General features: G+C 27.7%; 1 protein-coding gene across 2 annotated transcripts in view; it reads left to right on the forward strand.

The window, feature by feature from the left end:
* LOC132943338 (5-hydroxytryptamine receptor 2C) overlaps positions 1-17,523 on the forward strand; it is a 95,807-nt gene that overhangs the window by 1,007 nt on the left and 77,277 nt on the right. The gene's annotated exons all lie outside the window — the stretch shown is intronic.

Genomic DNA, 17,523 nt, shown 5'->3' on the forward strand with positions numbered 1-17,523 from the left:
TTAAACTGACTAACAAAATCTGCTGCAGTCCTTGGTTCACGAGTCATAATTTACACAATTTTTTAGTTTTTGTTATCATACATGTTTTATAAAAATGATCGATGTTTGATTTACTCTAACCGTATGTAGTTTTTGAAAATAACTGTCTTCCTAGTATACAAGTCTATAAATAATATGTTGCTTGAAGCATTCCTGGAACCTGCCTGTTGTAATACAATAAAAATTGTAAAACACTGCTCTTTTAAGTTATATTATTTTGGGAAAACTCGTTCATAATATACTCACTTTTAAAATATATACCTTTCCAAAGAATCATCTTTAATAGTTTTACGACCCCTTCATCCTGACCTTACTCACGAATAGTTGTCACCCATTTAAGTGGTTGACCCTTTTTGTGTTTAATTTTTAAGTTTAATAAACATTTTCTATGAAATAAAAAGATAAACAGCAACTGTTTCTATGGCATTACAAATATAATATATTTACTTTTATTGTTTATATCTACAATACGTACAATGAAATTGTATTCTTTGCAAATGTTCTTTTACCAGTAAATTTGATATATTATGTATATGGGTTTTAAATGGTTCAACTTTTTTTTTTTATACGAATGCTTGTTATTTACATAGTATTGACTATTATAGGTGTTATTACATAATTTTATTATACGTATTACATCTCTTAATAAAAATGAATCACACAACATGTACAGTTCGTATATAATAATATACTACCTGGCCACCTGGGTATATAATATTTTAACCACCTATTTTATGATTAAAACTTGAATCTTGATGAATTTTAATTAAGTAAGTGGCAAATAGATGTTGTAGATAGATAGTTGAATAATTCTGGTTCACTATATTATGTAATTAGTTAAGAGTGAATTAGTGTTTCAATGTTGGCTGTATTTTAAACAATTAAGTGTAACAAAACACGATTGAAATACATAGGCACCTATATCTACTTATATTTTTAAAATCCTGACTATATTGAAGGATTTATAACTTTGCTGATACTCAAAAATAATTATTAGGACAAAAAGTCTATTGATGAGATACATTATATATAATATATAAACATATTCAAATTATACCACAATTTTAATTTAAAAGTATTTCAAACAGAATGACTAATGAGAAATATATTTTATAGAACTACATTCGAGTACCGAGTATGTAATATGTATACTATATTAGCAATTAGGTACCTATGCAGTATGTTGGAAAGACAAATGTTAAGTCATGTTAATTATATTTAAGTAATTAAGATTAAGTTTCAAAGATATGAATTGAGTTTGTCGGCCACATCAAAATATTTATTTAAGTAATCAATTTCCATTTTACTGCAGTATAAATAATAACAACAGCTAGCATATCTATACGTTATATTGCTTTTATTTTCAGTTAATAATTTTCATTTCGATTATGATTTTTCTTGAATTCTAAGTTGAAAATATTTTAATTATGTTCTGAAAATCCCACAAGGGCCAATTCACTTTTTATTTTAAATTACTATTTGTATATTGTAAATTATTTTGTTAATTGTAAGTAAGTAGTAATTCTTACATAATTTACTTTTTAACCAATTCGGATTCAATTATTAATTATACTTACAAAAAATATATTGGAGTTTCATAATATAATATTGTATTATTTTTATTGTAAATGGTAATTGAAAATAGTCGTGTAAAGTCCAAGTATTTTAAAACATAGCATTATTCATGGATTTATAAACGATGGTATTCAAATATAATATGTTGCTCAACAAATTCGGAAAAATTAGGTTAAGCCATATTTCAAACAATAATGATATTCATAACGATGACTGTTTGTTATGTATCTAATCATAAAACTGTATTAAAATGTAAATTATTTGTAAAAAAAATGTATAATATTTAGTAACAGCGTCAGTGTCATATAGGTTATAAGGTATATGCTATTAATTAAACCAAATAGATACAATTTTCTAATTTGATATGTAATTAAAACAAATGTAATAAACGAGAACTGTTTAAGCCAATACTCAAGTGCAAACAATAGTAGAGTTGTTTTATTTTAGGAGAAAAATATTTGTATGAAAATGTATTTCCATAGCTTTTAGTTGAAAATAGATAGATTATAGGGGAAATGCCAACTATTATACAGCGGAAGTGTCAAATAACGGAATGTCATTCTGGTTGGGATGTTAATGGGAAAGAGGGTGTAAATCTTTTGTTTTGTTATAGCAAACATATCGTTTTGCAGCTAGTTTTTGTAAAAGCGCTCAGAATTCCAGTTCGCAATATTGTTTGTGTATACAATATGTATTATAATAATATTAGTATTCATGTAATCGGGAAAACAAAAATGCATATTTGTTTACTAAAATGTATACCTTTGTAAGTCGCTCAATCAATATGGAAAATATTAATTTATGTACCCATATACAGCCTATGTAGATTATTTTTAAATTGATTAATCAAGTAAAATAGAAATATTTGTAACGATATTTTCTGGGAAACTAACATTAAATTCTTTATTAAGTATTAATATGAAACACTCGAGTGTATTATTATTTAAAAATAATAAACAATAATATAAGACATAATATTTAATTTAAATAAAAAAAAAATTGTTTTGTTTGATTACAAAGTATGTAATTAGTATAAAATATAAATAGGTATTTAAAATATAATTGTATTAGTTTGAAGTTTGTAATTTTTTACTATACAAAACATGAATATAGTATAATCGTTTTATTCTTAACCGAGGCAAACTAGGTACATATAAGTTGATTCTTTTAACAGTAAATACTTATTATCTAGAAAACTATAAATACGAAATAGCATATTATTGTAAGTAACTATTGTTTGATTCGATTTTTATATATGTAATGAAATGCTTGGAAATAAATATGAAATAAAAATATATTTTAAATAGTGAAAAACATTTATACGATAAAAATAGTTTTAAAAAAGGTTGTTTTGTTTAGTAATTGGCTTCAATAAAACATAGTATGTTACCTGAATTTTTTCATAACAAGATCGAGAAATATATGTAATAAGAAATAAACACAGGTTATGCACTTATTTATGTACACATAGTTCGAGATGGCCAAGTTTAATTTTGAAAACTCATCTAAATTCATCAGCCCCTTTTTTATATGATTTCACAATCTTGGGGTGCTTCTTAAGTCCGCAACGGAGCTCATATTGTTTAGCAGACGATCGTTTGGGTGTGCGAAAGCTGTCGTGAATGCGGGACTACACACTAATTTTAAATTACTTCGATTGTATACTAAACATCCCGCATGTACCTACACACTTGAAATATTTTCGTCTGTATTGAACTCCTTGAAAAGGTACTAACCCTTTATAACAAGCGCGTCAGTTATGTAGGTACCTACTCAATTTAGTATAAATTAAATAACTGCACTGATAAGTAGTTGAGCCGGTAATTATTTGAGCTATTTTTCGGTTGTTTTTTTTATCTTTCTTAGATAAAATAAAGACGACCTGATTAGAATAAATTGTTAATATAGTTGTGATACCTATTATACAGCCATTATATTTTATTCGAATTATTGCTTGTATAATACTTTGATTTGAAATATTTGTTTTCAATTGTTCCTTCTAATTTTCAAATAATATCATATTTTATTTATTCACATATTTCATTATCATTTTAATACTAACATCATATTCTGAAGTACAGTTATTTTCTTTAAGAAATACATTTTGGAGTATTGAATATGTGTTCTATTATGGACTTGACTTAGCATTTTGATTCTATCATGGTTTTACAATCAACGATTTTTCCCATGGAATTGTTTATTATCTTAGACTTTTTGTGTACTCATCTGAAATGATTATCTTGGTAATTTGGAAATGTTGTGAATAATAAATAACAATAGGAAAAAATGTCGTGAAATTTGGTGTGCGTAATTTTATTCAATACGTTTTTATCACTTAACAGAAACTAAATCGCCAATTTAAGTCAGAATATATAAATTCATTTTGTATACATTTTGGAATATAAATTATTGTAAATTCATGTTAGTGTCGTAGCTTGTATGTTAGTTATAGTATAGCAATTTCCAGTGAATTGTAAAATATTTTGTGTAGTAAGCGTGATCCAGAGTAAAAGAAAAATTGCTTATTATATTATTATTTGCATTTATTTGATTCAAAAATTAAATTATTATGAGCCACTTCCTTCCATACCGTATTAAGTTTTATGGGACATGGTAGTTTTAGTTTTATAGTATAAAGGAATTTATTATTAATACAATGAAACAAAATTGCAGTTTTTAGTACATACTTTTAAAATCAAATGATATTACTTAAAAATTAATCGTGATAATCGAGTTGTAGATGAATGTATATATTTTTATTTTAGCCATGTTATAATTTATATAATTAATCTGCAGTTTTGATAGTCAATAAGAACATTTTATTTTGTTAGCTGTAAAAAGCATTATTTTTTTTATTTTATAAATTAAAAAAGTTTATTTTTTTAAACTTGAAAAACTTTAATATTTTAATTAAAAGATACTATTAAATGTATTAAATATTTAATCGTTATTGTGTCTTACACTTTTTTTTATATAAAACCAGTGTGCCTAAAAAAAGTTACTTGTTTTGTTTTGAACTGTATGGTTATGAACTTAACGAATCAATTATAAGATTAATTTAATTAATCACCTCATGCATATTAATTTTATACCCGTATATGGGAAGGGAGGTCTAAAGATATGATCAATTATGTCATATTTTTATATATTTGTACTTAAATAATATTTTTCTAAATGCATTTTACAATACAATTTGACGAGTAGTGTTACACTTTTTATCAAATATATATCGAAACTAGTCGAAATACATCAATCTTTTTCACTGGCAGATAATAAATATAATATCTACGAGTGCATATATATTTTAAGTAATAAGTGATCTGCGTTTGCCCTGTAAATGTTGTACATGATACCGAAACTACTTTACCTGTCGTTGGAATCACGTATGAAAAAGCGTATGTCACCCAATCTATATGATAAGCACGCCGGTTAGTAATCAAAATGAAAACTACTATTATGCAAGGGCAATATCAAATTGACAGAATAAAATATGATAGAATAGGGTGAAGAGATTTTCTAGATAACATGTCAATACAAGGGCCAAAAGTAGTCGACAAAGAAAAATATTGTGTATGAGACCACTATGAAGCTTAAACCAGGAATGCTGCAGGGGAGTAAATGGGAGGGCGCAAGGAAATAATAAATCAAAATAATCTGCCGGTTTAGACGGCTTAATGTGTTCACTCTTTTTCACAAGTCCTGTGAACTATTTGGCAAACAATAACTAAAAAAAATAGTCTGAATAAGTCAACTGTAGAGAAAAAAAATGTTACATAATTTAACGGCTTTTACGATTGGCACGTAATCGTGTAACGATATTAACGTGTCTTATGCTTACTTTTAAGACGGCGGATTTTAGCAAGAAGTTAAACATAATATACCTAATACCCGTAAAACTCTGTTTTTATTTGCATATATTTAAAATGCTTAAGTATTAGATTTATTGTTCATCACTACTATACCTATTAAAACTGATTTAAACTAGGTAAACAAATATTAACTATGTGTTTTTTTTATATTTTACCATGTTTAAAATGATTTAGTTTTTATTCTAGTATGTTTGAGATATGTTAAGAGTGGTCAAGTTTCAAAGAGCTATGACTAGATAACCTAATTTTTCATAACTACGTGATTTTTTAAAAATATATATTCAACTCATTCAAGTCGTGCCTATTTTAAGTATTAAAAATAAATGTTAATCATTATTTACATTTTAGAAAACGAATATTGCTTCAAACAACATAATATTATATTAATTGTTTTATATACTAAAAATAATAAATTTTTAAAAACGATTATAGTAAAGAAAAACAAATAAATTTGTTTATTTACTTCAACAAATAATATTACCAAGTTATTGGACTGTTAATACCAAACAGCTCCGTTTTAAATTGAACTTTCTAATGATGGTATTAAACGAGGAAGTTTTTTCCATTATAATAATTTTGATGTAATCTTATGTAACGAAAAAACTCTTGGGAAATAATGTTTTACATGGTATATGTGTAACTTGGGATTTTTTGTTAAACATAATAAATATTAGCATAAAGCCAATTTTGTAAATTTTCTATGTTATCGAATGATGATTACCATTAAAGCCCTAAGGGTAAATGATAACCTTGAAGACTTGCCAACGATGTAAAAAGAATTTGAATTAAATTCTCTTATATGTCTTATATGATATGCATTTCTTTTAAAAATATATTTGTACCAATCAAATACCTAACAACCTAACTGAGATAGACTAATGTAGATCTAATGATTTACAAACACAATCTTAATTAATTATTGATTGCAATAATTTTTACTCTGTTATTTATTTTTAACTAAATTTTCGAAAAAAAAAAAATTATAATCTACACTAAACAATCAACATTAATTTAAAAGGAAATAATTTAAACAGAATAGTAAAATAATATGTATAGGTGTCTAGAAATGTTAAAAACGTTTAAAGTTTCTTCAAGAATGTTAGTATAAAATTTTCTGATTTTCCAAACACTTTTTCACTCTGAATACACGTTATTTGTTTGTAAAACACAACCATTAAATAAACAAAACGCTAATTGATGTGTGTACAATGTAAAAGCTCTTGCAATGCATCTTTCTGACACAGGGATTTAAAACGATTTTAATGGGAATAAACATCCATAACAACTGCCTCAACAAATACCGATATATTTTTTTTTGTTTTTGAGTAAATCATAGTAGGTAATCAAAAAAAAAATTACTATCGTATAGCCATGGTAGAGTTTTTTCAATTTGTATATAATAATACTTTTATAATCAACATGTCAATCTAGAAATTAAATTTTAAGCTTATTCAATCACGATAAATACTTACTATGGAATGCTTGACAAACTATATGTGGGATATTTGTTTTAAACATAGATAAAAAAAATCTAACCACGCAATCTGTTATTTTCTCGACAAAAGAAGTATAAGAATTTTATTTATGAAAAGAGGGGAATCGCAAAAAAATAAGTGATCCCTTAGGGTTTCGGTAAACAATCAAAAACTAAAGTTTTAGTAAACACGTATCCTTTGAAAATACATATGTGAAAAATACAAACAGATAATATTATCCATACATTTACGGAAGAATGATCAAAGAACAGGTTTTATTAACACTTACATTCATCGTTTCAACATTATACATAATAACAATAATAATTATTTGTTTCTATATTTACAATTTAAAATTATTTTGATTAATTTTATCAAATTTTTGACCATAGGTAACGAGTGTTAACAATATTTTTGTTAATTCTTATGTTTGTTCGTCGTTCATATGCAAGTAATAGTACAGAGTTGTTGTCAAGTATTTAGACATTTATAGAAATTCTATGTGTACAACTCATATACAATTCGTGACACATATTTTTGATCTGTATTACGTGTGTTTAACATTATTAGTTATTATGGTTGGCTATTGAGATCGTTAAGAGGACTCTAAACCCGCGTGTGTTGTCTCCATATTACAAGTGTATGATATAGGAAATTTGTGTTCAGCAGTTACAATTTTATGTGGTTACCTCCAATAATACACTGACCAATTATGAAACTTAAATTTAAGAACATTATCAATGGTTTTTTTATGATATTTTAATTTTCAAGCAAATTATGAGAATTTTTAGAGTGTAATATTTTCAATGTTTATAAATAGCTTAAAAATTTAAATATCGTAAAACACCCACGCGAAATTATATATAATGTTCTGACATTTAAGTTTGATAATATATAAATTCACTTTAGGTACTGTGAAAGGTTATTACACTAAATTGGAACTGCTGAACACAATTTTCGAATATCGTGCGTTGGTATGACTGAGACTATTTATGCGGATGATGTGGCGTCCTCTTAATAAAATAATATTTCTTATTCAAATTTGACAAATTCTGTTAATAATTAATATACCTAGGTACCTAATTATAAATGTGAAATTGGTGATAACTATGTATAGAGGCAACTTGAATATATTTATTAAGTGTATAAATTGTGGTTATTTCTTGGTTTTTTTTTTTGAAAGAGGTTCATGAGGTATTTGAAAGAGCACCTACGTAATTTATGTAAAGCATATTATACAGAGGGTGTCTGGTTGTTCTGTGCATACTTTAAGAATGATGTCATGTCACTGATTGGAATTGAAAAAAAATCTTGCGTTTTGCGAATGCCGGATTTTTAAGGGTACTTACGATATCCATCCTCGAATTTTAAACTTATTGCAATAATAAATACAACATGAACTTTTTTATCCCCAGAATAAGGGTTTTGTGGGATGAAAAGTCCCTGGGCCTTCCTACCCATTACCGAATGGTAAGCTACGAGGTAATAGTATATTTTTTATACCATGCAAAAAGTCATTGTATATTAGTAAGTTTAAATGGTTACCTAATGGTTACTATAGTTAATACTATTAACGGTGGTGTCGATGGGGCTTTTACTAAAACTTTGGAAACACTATAACCTCTCTCATAGGAGGGTGTTTACTATAGAGATAACTTATCCATTCTATATTTAATATGGCAGGTAAGTATTCTTAAATACCCTAGATTCACTCATTGACACGACTACACGAGTTTATTGTCAGTATATTATCGTACAGAACAGGTAACAACCTTAAACATAACTACTGTATAAATAATGAAATTCTTTAGTAGTTATACGATGATTTTTAGAGATCAGAATAATTAATTGTTACTGTACTAAATAGTAAAATATATTATATTGTACCACAAAATGTATTATTATATGCATTACGATGAGTCATTTAAATTTTAAATTTAAGATTGGCTTGGCTTTAGATTCTCATTGAATTGAGTTTTTTCAACAATTAATATATTTTATCTGGGTAGGAGAAAAGCCTTAACAGTATTATACAGCGCAATCGTTGAAAATATTCAATTTTGAATCAGTAATTTTTCAATTTTCTGTATGTTTGGTTTCTAGAAGTATATACATATTAAACACAGGCCATGAAATTATGCAGAATGTTAGTAGGTGTTTAAGTGTATTTTGAACAGAACGAATATCTGAATCGTTTTATTTTTTAGTTTGACTCTTGTTATGTATTAAATGGCATATTTACTCAATTTAAAAAAATTAGACTTATTTACTAAATGTAGGCATAATAAATGATAATTGCAATATTATATAATACTTGATAAATATTATTCAAATTGTTCTTATTAGATAGTCATTTTTTTTATCTTAAAATTGTTTTTAATCAATCTTCATAACTAAATTAATTTTCTATCTTGATTGCATTTTTATTCCATTATATAATTATAGAGACGTATTATTTATTTGTTTTAATTTTAATGGGAATTCTTACCTCGTGCGTAGGTATGTATTCTGTTGTCTGTACTCTGTACACATTTCTATTCATTAGTCTTGATTGTAAAAACAAATTTATTATTCTCATCTGTCATAAAAACATTTTTTCTTGGCGCGCAATTTATCATTAACTATACTCACACACATTAAAACAGAACAATAATATGAGTGTATAGGTATCGTTACTATTGTTTTAAATTATAAACAATATCGTATAATATTGAATTTAATGCGTTACTGTTTATTGATGGTATTCTGAATGGTTTTAGATTTTAAATAAAACATTTTTTTATTCATATTTTTTATTCCAATACTTACTACATTTGCTTAGGATATTATATGAAATAAAATTCATCCATGAATAGTTTTTAAATATTTCAACATTTTATTTTTAAATACTAGTAGAGGTTACATGTTTTTCCAGTTTATATCATAACAATTAAAAAACACTACAGCAAATATGTAAAATATTCATAAAATATTCATATTATTAAATGTATGTATGGTATAATATAGGTATATTGTCTATTTGTGGTTATGTTTGCACAAGTGTTTAATCCATTTTTCCCGATACAACACGGTTTTGTAATATAATACAAATTTCACTGATTGTGTGTGGTTCCTTTTATACGCTCCGTTGGACAACTTTTAATTTATCAATTAGTAGATTTTATAGATTACATTAATGACTCAATGACTAGCAGTCGAGAAAGGAACGAATTGAAGCTGTAATAATTGATCTGGAAAATTGGGTTTCGAAAGAAAATGTGAGGAAAAAAATGTACGTAACGCTATTGTATTCGTGCAGCACGTACGATATTTTAAGATTTAAAAATAGGTACATTGTATTGTTTTATATATTATAGTATGAACAACACTTGGTGCCATTATGGTGTGAAAATAATATATTCTCGTGTCACTTATAAAAAGGGGCCAACGCCAACTTGAATATAGACACATAGGTACGTCCTATCAGTTTTATACAAACCAGTAAATCCGAATATTGGATAAAAAGTAACAGTTTATGTGTAATAATGTACCCACACATAATAAAAACAATTTTTTTATCTACTGTTGCACTGTTTGTTAATAATATAATATAAAATATTACCTCTACTTACAAGTTATAACATTTATCATAATTTAAAAGCAAATCGAAACTGCGAGAATATCGATTGGAATGATATACCACTGGTTTATAACTAAGTATTAGCAGGTAGGTACTGCATTTAGTGAAAAACAATGTTTTTTCTTATTATTTTTCGATGGCCATCATGATGCAATATTGTTTTTACGATATAAGTGGAATACTCTCATGAAATAAAATAATTTTTGAAATCGTTTATCGTAAAAATTAAATTAATGGTAGATGTAGTTTTATTAACGTACAAACATATCAGTATTATTAATTAATTATATTATTATACATTTTTATTTATACTTACTTTTTTTTTAGGTAAGTTATAATGGTGGATTAGAATGTTTAGACTCTTACATGCTTATAATTAATTAGTGTGTAATGCTGAATTTCTCGTATTTCAGAGTTGACACTATTGTGTTATTATACGAACTGTTTTGTTAATTATTCTGAAAATAATAGATTTTGGTCATTTTAATCATCATTATTTTTATTTTTTAATGTTAAAATTGTAATATTTCTATACATAATGTTTAAAATAAATACACTATTGGAAATTGTGTACACTCTGAGGTGTACCTATATCAAAGGTTGAATATTTCAAATTAATTTTAAATTTTATTGACATGATAATATTATTACTATGTTAATACTGAAATTAATTAGAATAAAAAGTAACTGTTTACGTGTAATCACATATTATGTTAGTTAATTTCCATCCAATTAAGGGTTATTGTATATTATATATTCTGTAATCTGTTGTAATGATGTGAAAATAATTCATTATTATTAGGTAGGTAGGCATTATCACAGAATTAAAAATACGTTATTTTGTGTTAAACTGTAATTTTTACTATAGTAATATTACAAATGTTCAAGTAAACTGTTATCGACGAATCCATATACTGCGTTAGAATCATTGTATTGTTATTTTCACTATCCATCATTTTTACACTATTATATTATTATTACCAAATGTGTTACAAAACTCGCTTCAAACGACGATACATTAGTGCAAACATAAATTGTGCGTCTGTTTTTGTATTTTGTCGTCAGAAAAACATCATTAAAAAAATATTAAAAATTCACTTTTCTACGTAAGTCTCATAATTTTTTAGCAATCATCTCTATTTTAAATGTAAATTCCATTACATTAATTTGTACTGGTATTATGTATACGTGTGTTATTCATGTTTTTGTCTTGACTGAATTATTTTTAATAGCACTTAGAATCTACATGTTATTAATTTGTAATTAAATGTTATTAATATCACATCGTTCATACGATTTAAAGATCATAATATTATGTGATAAAAGCATACATTATGTGTGTCATGTCGAATGTATAGTAAAACAAGGTGGACAAGTGGGTGTCATTCTGCTGTACAGTACAGTTACAAGTGGGTCGGACCATGCCAACTGAAGAGGATGCTTCTAAGTTCGATGGTAGAGAGTTAACGCCGCTCCGGTATGGACGTCGTCCGTTAACGCCTCGGCAAAGGCCAGGACGAACTTCCGGAGGTCAAAGAGTCGCCGCCTTAAGGATCATCAGGACCTACAGGACGGTCTCAGACGAAGCTGATTTTCTCCTAGCCGGAGTATGTCGACTCATCGCTGCGGAGAAGGATAGGATCAAGGTCAGGGCGTCTCAGGATCCCTTACCGGGCGATCCCTCTGTCTTCAAACCCAGAACCTGGTAGGAAGAGAGGAAAATTACGATTGCAACAAGTGGCACAGGAGGTAGATCCAAAGATGCAACCTGGACCCACCGCCTCATTACCAACATCGCAAGATGGGAAAACTGGACGGTTCCGAGAGTCCCGTGGACGTACCACATAACTGCATGAGTGCTTCCAGTATTATATGTACCGCATGGGTAGGGCTGCTGACCCACGCTGCATGCACTGTGTGCACTGTCCCTGTGGTTCATATTCGGCTGAGCACACTCTCTTCCGATGTCGGACCTGAAATGGCCTCCGGGTCGAGTTCTTCGAACGCCTAGGAGTTGAAATATTTTGAAAATTTTATCAAGTATAGGAACTGATAAAATAAACATAATATGGTGTACATTTTAAGTATCTATAGTTATTTGTTTTTGAATTACAACAAAAGAAAGAAGGAAATAAGTACACGAGATTTCGAGAAAATATCCAATGTTGTAAATATTGGAATTTTAAACGCTCATGAAAATTTAGTTTGACTTACCAGTAGATATTTTTTTATAAGATAGACATACTTATGAGAAATCTTGTATTGCATTTTCAAATCTTATATTTAAAAAGAAAATTTTTTATCAATTTCTATCTCAAAATAATTTACACATTTTCGTGATTTTTATGTATTTTGTCATAGTTCGAACTTTGAATGCTTTTAAAAAAAAAATTGTAATTTTGTATTTTTAATACTTCAACTGCCATCGTAACAATATATTAGGAGCTTCATCGTATTACATTTTCAAGATTTTTGAACCAATGAATAAAATTGTATTGTCATTTATAGAAATAAAACCAAATAAAAATGAAAACTGAAAATGTCCGTAAAGAGCTCAAAGCAAGTAAAAATATTTTGAAAGTTTTGTGGTGTAAAGAAAATGCTGATACAAACATTCAAAATAGCATGTATCTACGGTCATTTGTTTTAGAGTTACACGAGTTTTGTCGAAAACCGATTTAGCGTAAAAATGCCCGGTTTTCCTTAATTTTTTTTTGTTTTTCTCGGCGCTTTTGAAAACTACTGGGAATTTTAAATGTTGACCTCTTTGACCTCTTCAATGCACCAACTAGATTCACTTTTCTATCAAACAAGTTACTGAAGTTGAAAATCGAAGCATTTTTCGACTACTTATCGTGTACAGACACTCGTAATAAAATAAAAAATAACACATATCATTGTAAAATAAATACATTCATGCTCCGCTCAGAATCTAAAATTACTTTATATATTACATATTTATTTCTAGGTACCTTACAATTTTAAATGATACTTGAAGTTATTTGTTTATCACTTGTCGTGAAAGTAATTGTACGATATGTTTGCTAAAACACGTATGTTTGAAAAAATGGAGGTTTTTTATTACAAACATTTTTGTTGTTAGTTTAAAGTTCCATATTATTACAATTCGTGTAAATCATAAAAACGATGAGTATAACCAGAGAAAATACTAACTGTTCGTGGCTTATTATTTTTACTTTGCAGGATGGTGATAAATATAATATTATTTACGCTAATAAAACTTCTATGAAACAATAAGCTTTGCAAAAAATCAATCTATTAAAATTGCTCGAATAAATATTAATTGATTGTTTTTTCACTTTCTATATTCATTCAAAACTATTAATCACGGAGTATTAATATATTAATACATAACTCACTATTTTAGAGAATAGTTCAGTTGATAAGTAGATCTTATCAAGATAATATATTATTTATATATTTTAAGAAAGAGACCGGTAGATCATTCCTCATTCATTATAGTAATAAAATAATGATACTATCACATTGTTTACCGTAATTAATCTCTCGTAAATGTATGTATTTGAGTATATTCGAATAATTTATAAGACAATACTCTTAACTTGGTTCACCTTAAACTAACAATTTATCAAAATTGGCTGCCGTATACTTACATATTATTATTATGTGTTAATATATCATATACACTGAGACATTTTACTATTGTTTTGAGATTCGAACACTTCTCATGCTGAGAAACTTTTCAATAACCTCTTTTATTCTCCTAAGCGTCTGAGTTCACAGGTACATTTATCATTCCAACAATTCTCACCACATGCGGTCATTTATACACAACGAACAGAGGTCACAGCGTAGGTATCAAAAAATGCTAGATAACAAATATTTTAAGTTTTTTCTATGATTCCTTTTCTTATAATATTATTATCTTATTACCCTACCTACGTATGCCTATATGCTTTTATGCGCCTTATACGCAACTATAACGTGGTCAATACAGTTAAGTGAACTTTAATTACAGAGTTCATCACCCAAATGTATTAAATTCACATTTGTATATTTTTAATATAGATTATTCATTTACAAATACTTCACCGAAACGCTTTGAAAATATTTATTTATGTTAGTAACAACTAACAATAATAATTATTGTGCTTGCCAATTTCTATCACGTTATCGATGTTTCAATACATTTATAAAACAAATATTATAAATTACCATCAACACCGATTTCGTTAAATGATTTGTGTAATAATTTATAATAGGTACCGTACATACCTATTATAAATAATAATGTATCCAACATTTCATTATTTAAAAAAACTATTGATTAGTCTTCATTCTGTAAATGTCATACGATTCTCATAAACAATAATTTTTACCCTTGCTGCAGTCACAATAAATTGTTTTAAAAATGAATATTATTATTTTTCAAATCAATAGAAACAAAATAGATTGTTAACACTAAATACAACATGGCTGAAAACGAAAAATATCATTAGTCTGAAGTTGTATATGCTTTTTTTTTCTATAAACAAGGAAAATGTATTTTAATTCTATCAAAACTGTTTTTGATTCATCTTCAATTACGCTATAATACTATATTTTGATAAATTGAGTGTTTCCGATTTATATGACAATACAATTATTCTCTTTAACGTTGGAGTTTTGTATATTTATTAATAATATAAAATTTCGTGTTGCCATCAAAATATTGTCACTGTCAATCAGTGTGGCGCGCGTGTGACCGATGACAATATTATTATTTCCACTCATATGGGACTGTCATCGGGACCCATCGCGTCTGGTGGATAACGGCATTTGAAGGGCTCTGATAATCCTCCGACCGAATATGTAATTCCCCGCGTGTTGTAAAGGTTTGCTTAGGAACGCCGTAGAGTAATTCGACTTTGTGACGAGAGAATTAATAGGAAATTACCTTTGCACGAATCTTCTAATATGCATATACACAAGGTGTGTACAAACTTTATGCATAAACACGACGTGTATAAACTTTATACATATAATATAGGCACCCGTATAATATTTATTAGTACCGTTGCGGGTCTTACTTGACTATAGATTTTAGTGGTTGCAATGATTGATTGAATACGTTTAAGCGGATTACAACGGGTCCTGCAGAGGATATAGGGAACAATTTATTGACGATTGCATTTTGTAATAGGTTAATGACACTTATCACACACTATACATGATGTAATTTCAGAAAATCCGATTTTCGTGTTAACTCAAAACACGTTTATGTTTACAATTAAAATTATAATATTTTGTTAATAATCGATATTAATACAGAAAAATGCAAACATATTGTATACATCGATGCAATAAATTAGTTTGAATTATAGTTTGAGAGTGTTACAAACTTATACAAGGTGATGATCACTACGAATAAGTTATAATCATAAAATATTATCGGAAGATGAGAGATGATGGCCGAGACAAACAGATTTGAAAAATAAAGGACATGAGATAGAGAATATGAATACGACAATTGTGGCAAAATACTAATAGGATGAGTCCCCCGACATAGGTACACATGACGTTTGTTATGATATTGTTGTGATTTATGTGAAACTATGATTATAATCTGTAGTTTTTTTTTTATTGAACTCAAGCACGGTGTTTATGGCCATTAAGTGTTGTGGGGGATTATGAACTGTAGTTGGTAAGGTTGTTACGGTATACCTATAGGTAAGCAAACACGTGTATGTGTGGCAAAGTTTTTACTACTATATGAACTCCGGTGGTCACCCATCCGGAAACTAGTAGCGTTACTTACTCTCAGTCGCATTGCGCGACTGGGAGCAGCCAACGCACTGGGCCAAGCCACCTGTAGTTTTAACATTTCTATTAGCGACCTAATATATTTTACAATCCGAATAAAATTAATACAATAAGTAATACATATACAACAATAAGATACAAGACAGGATGGCTTGTAAGAATAGGGTACCCATTTAACTACAAATGTTTGTTTTGGTTTTTTTTTAGAATTTTAATTAATTTGTCTAGAAGATGGGATTATTCATTATGTTGGGATTATGGTCATTTACGCTTAAGACAACGAGTACGTGGATAGGGAGAATGATGAAAGTGTCATTTTTCATAATTTGTTCTCTATGAGAAACTTAAAGAGTTTGTAGAGGGCTCATATCTCCATATCCCACAGCCCCTCAGGCAGAATCTCATACCAAGAATCTTAATAATTTAAATTTACCTTAAATTGGTTAAAAAAAATAGTTTTCATATCTAAATACTAATCAATAATAATTTTTAAGCAATGTTAAATGTATTTTGACCATACAGTGTAGAACTTATATTTTCAGTGTCAGTATCATCAGATTGAGTTGTACTATTTTTTAGCATTAATTATGATTATTACGTTTCGTAATGTATTAACACAGTCATCGTTCAAGTGTCATGGGAATAAGCAAATTTATAACTTATCGCAAATAGCATTAAATTTGAATATTTCTACATTGACCAAACGGAAGTACCTAATCGACTAATTGCTAAACAATACCTATCTGATGCATGAGGCCGAGTCTACAGCCTTCTATATATTTCCATGATACCTACATATTTTCTACTATGAATAGACCCAATATTTAACTTTAAGATAATGTTTTCTACGAATATAAAATATAATATTATATTATATTAGGTATCTAAAATCTATATATAAGTTATATTATAATCAAAATCATAATAAATTATATTATCAAATAGTTGTTATAACAATATATTTATTTAATGTGCAGCATAAGCTTTAAACGTAGCATGTTTTTGATACTTGGTACAAATAATTTGAATATGAATTTGGAGGAGGGGGGGTCCCAAGCAAAAGTAAATTTTAGCTACGTGCTTGGGGGTTCTTCGTGTAAGTATCTTGTCGAGGCATCCGTTAGGCGATCCTCAATAGAACTTGGAATGATGGGTAATCTAT

This window comes from Metopolophium dirhodum, chromosome 4 (assembly GCF_019925205.1).
Source record: "Metopolophium dirhodum isolate CAU chromosome 4, ASM1992520v1, whole genome shotgun sequence".
Taxonomy (NCBI): Eukaryota; Metazoa; Arthropoda; class Insecta; order Hemiptera; family Aphididae; genus Metopolophium; species Metopolophium dirhodum.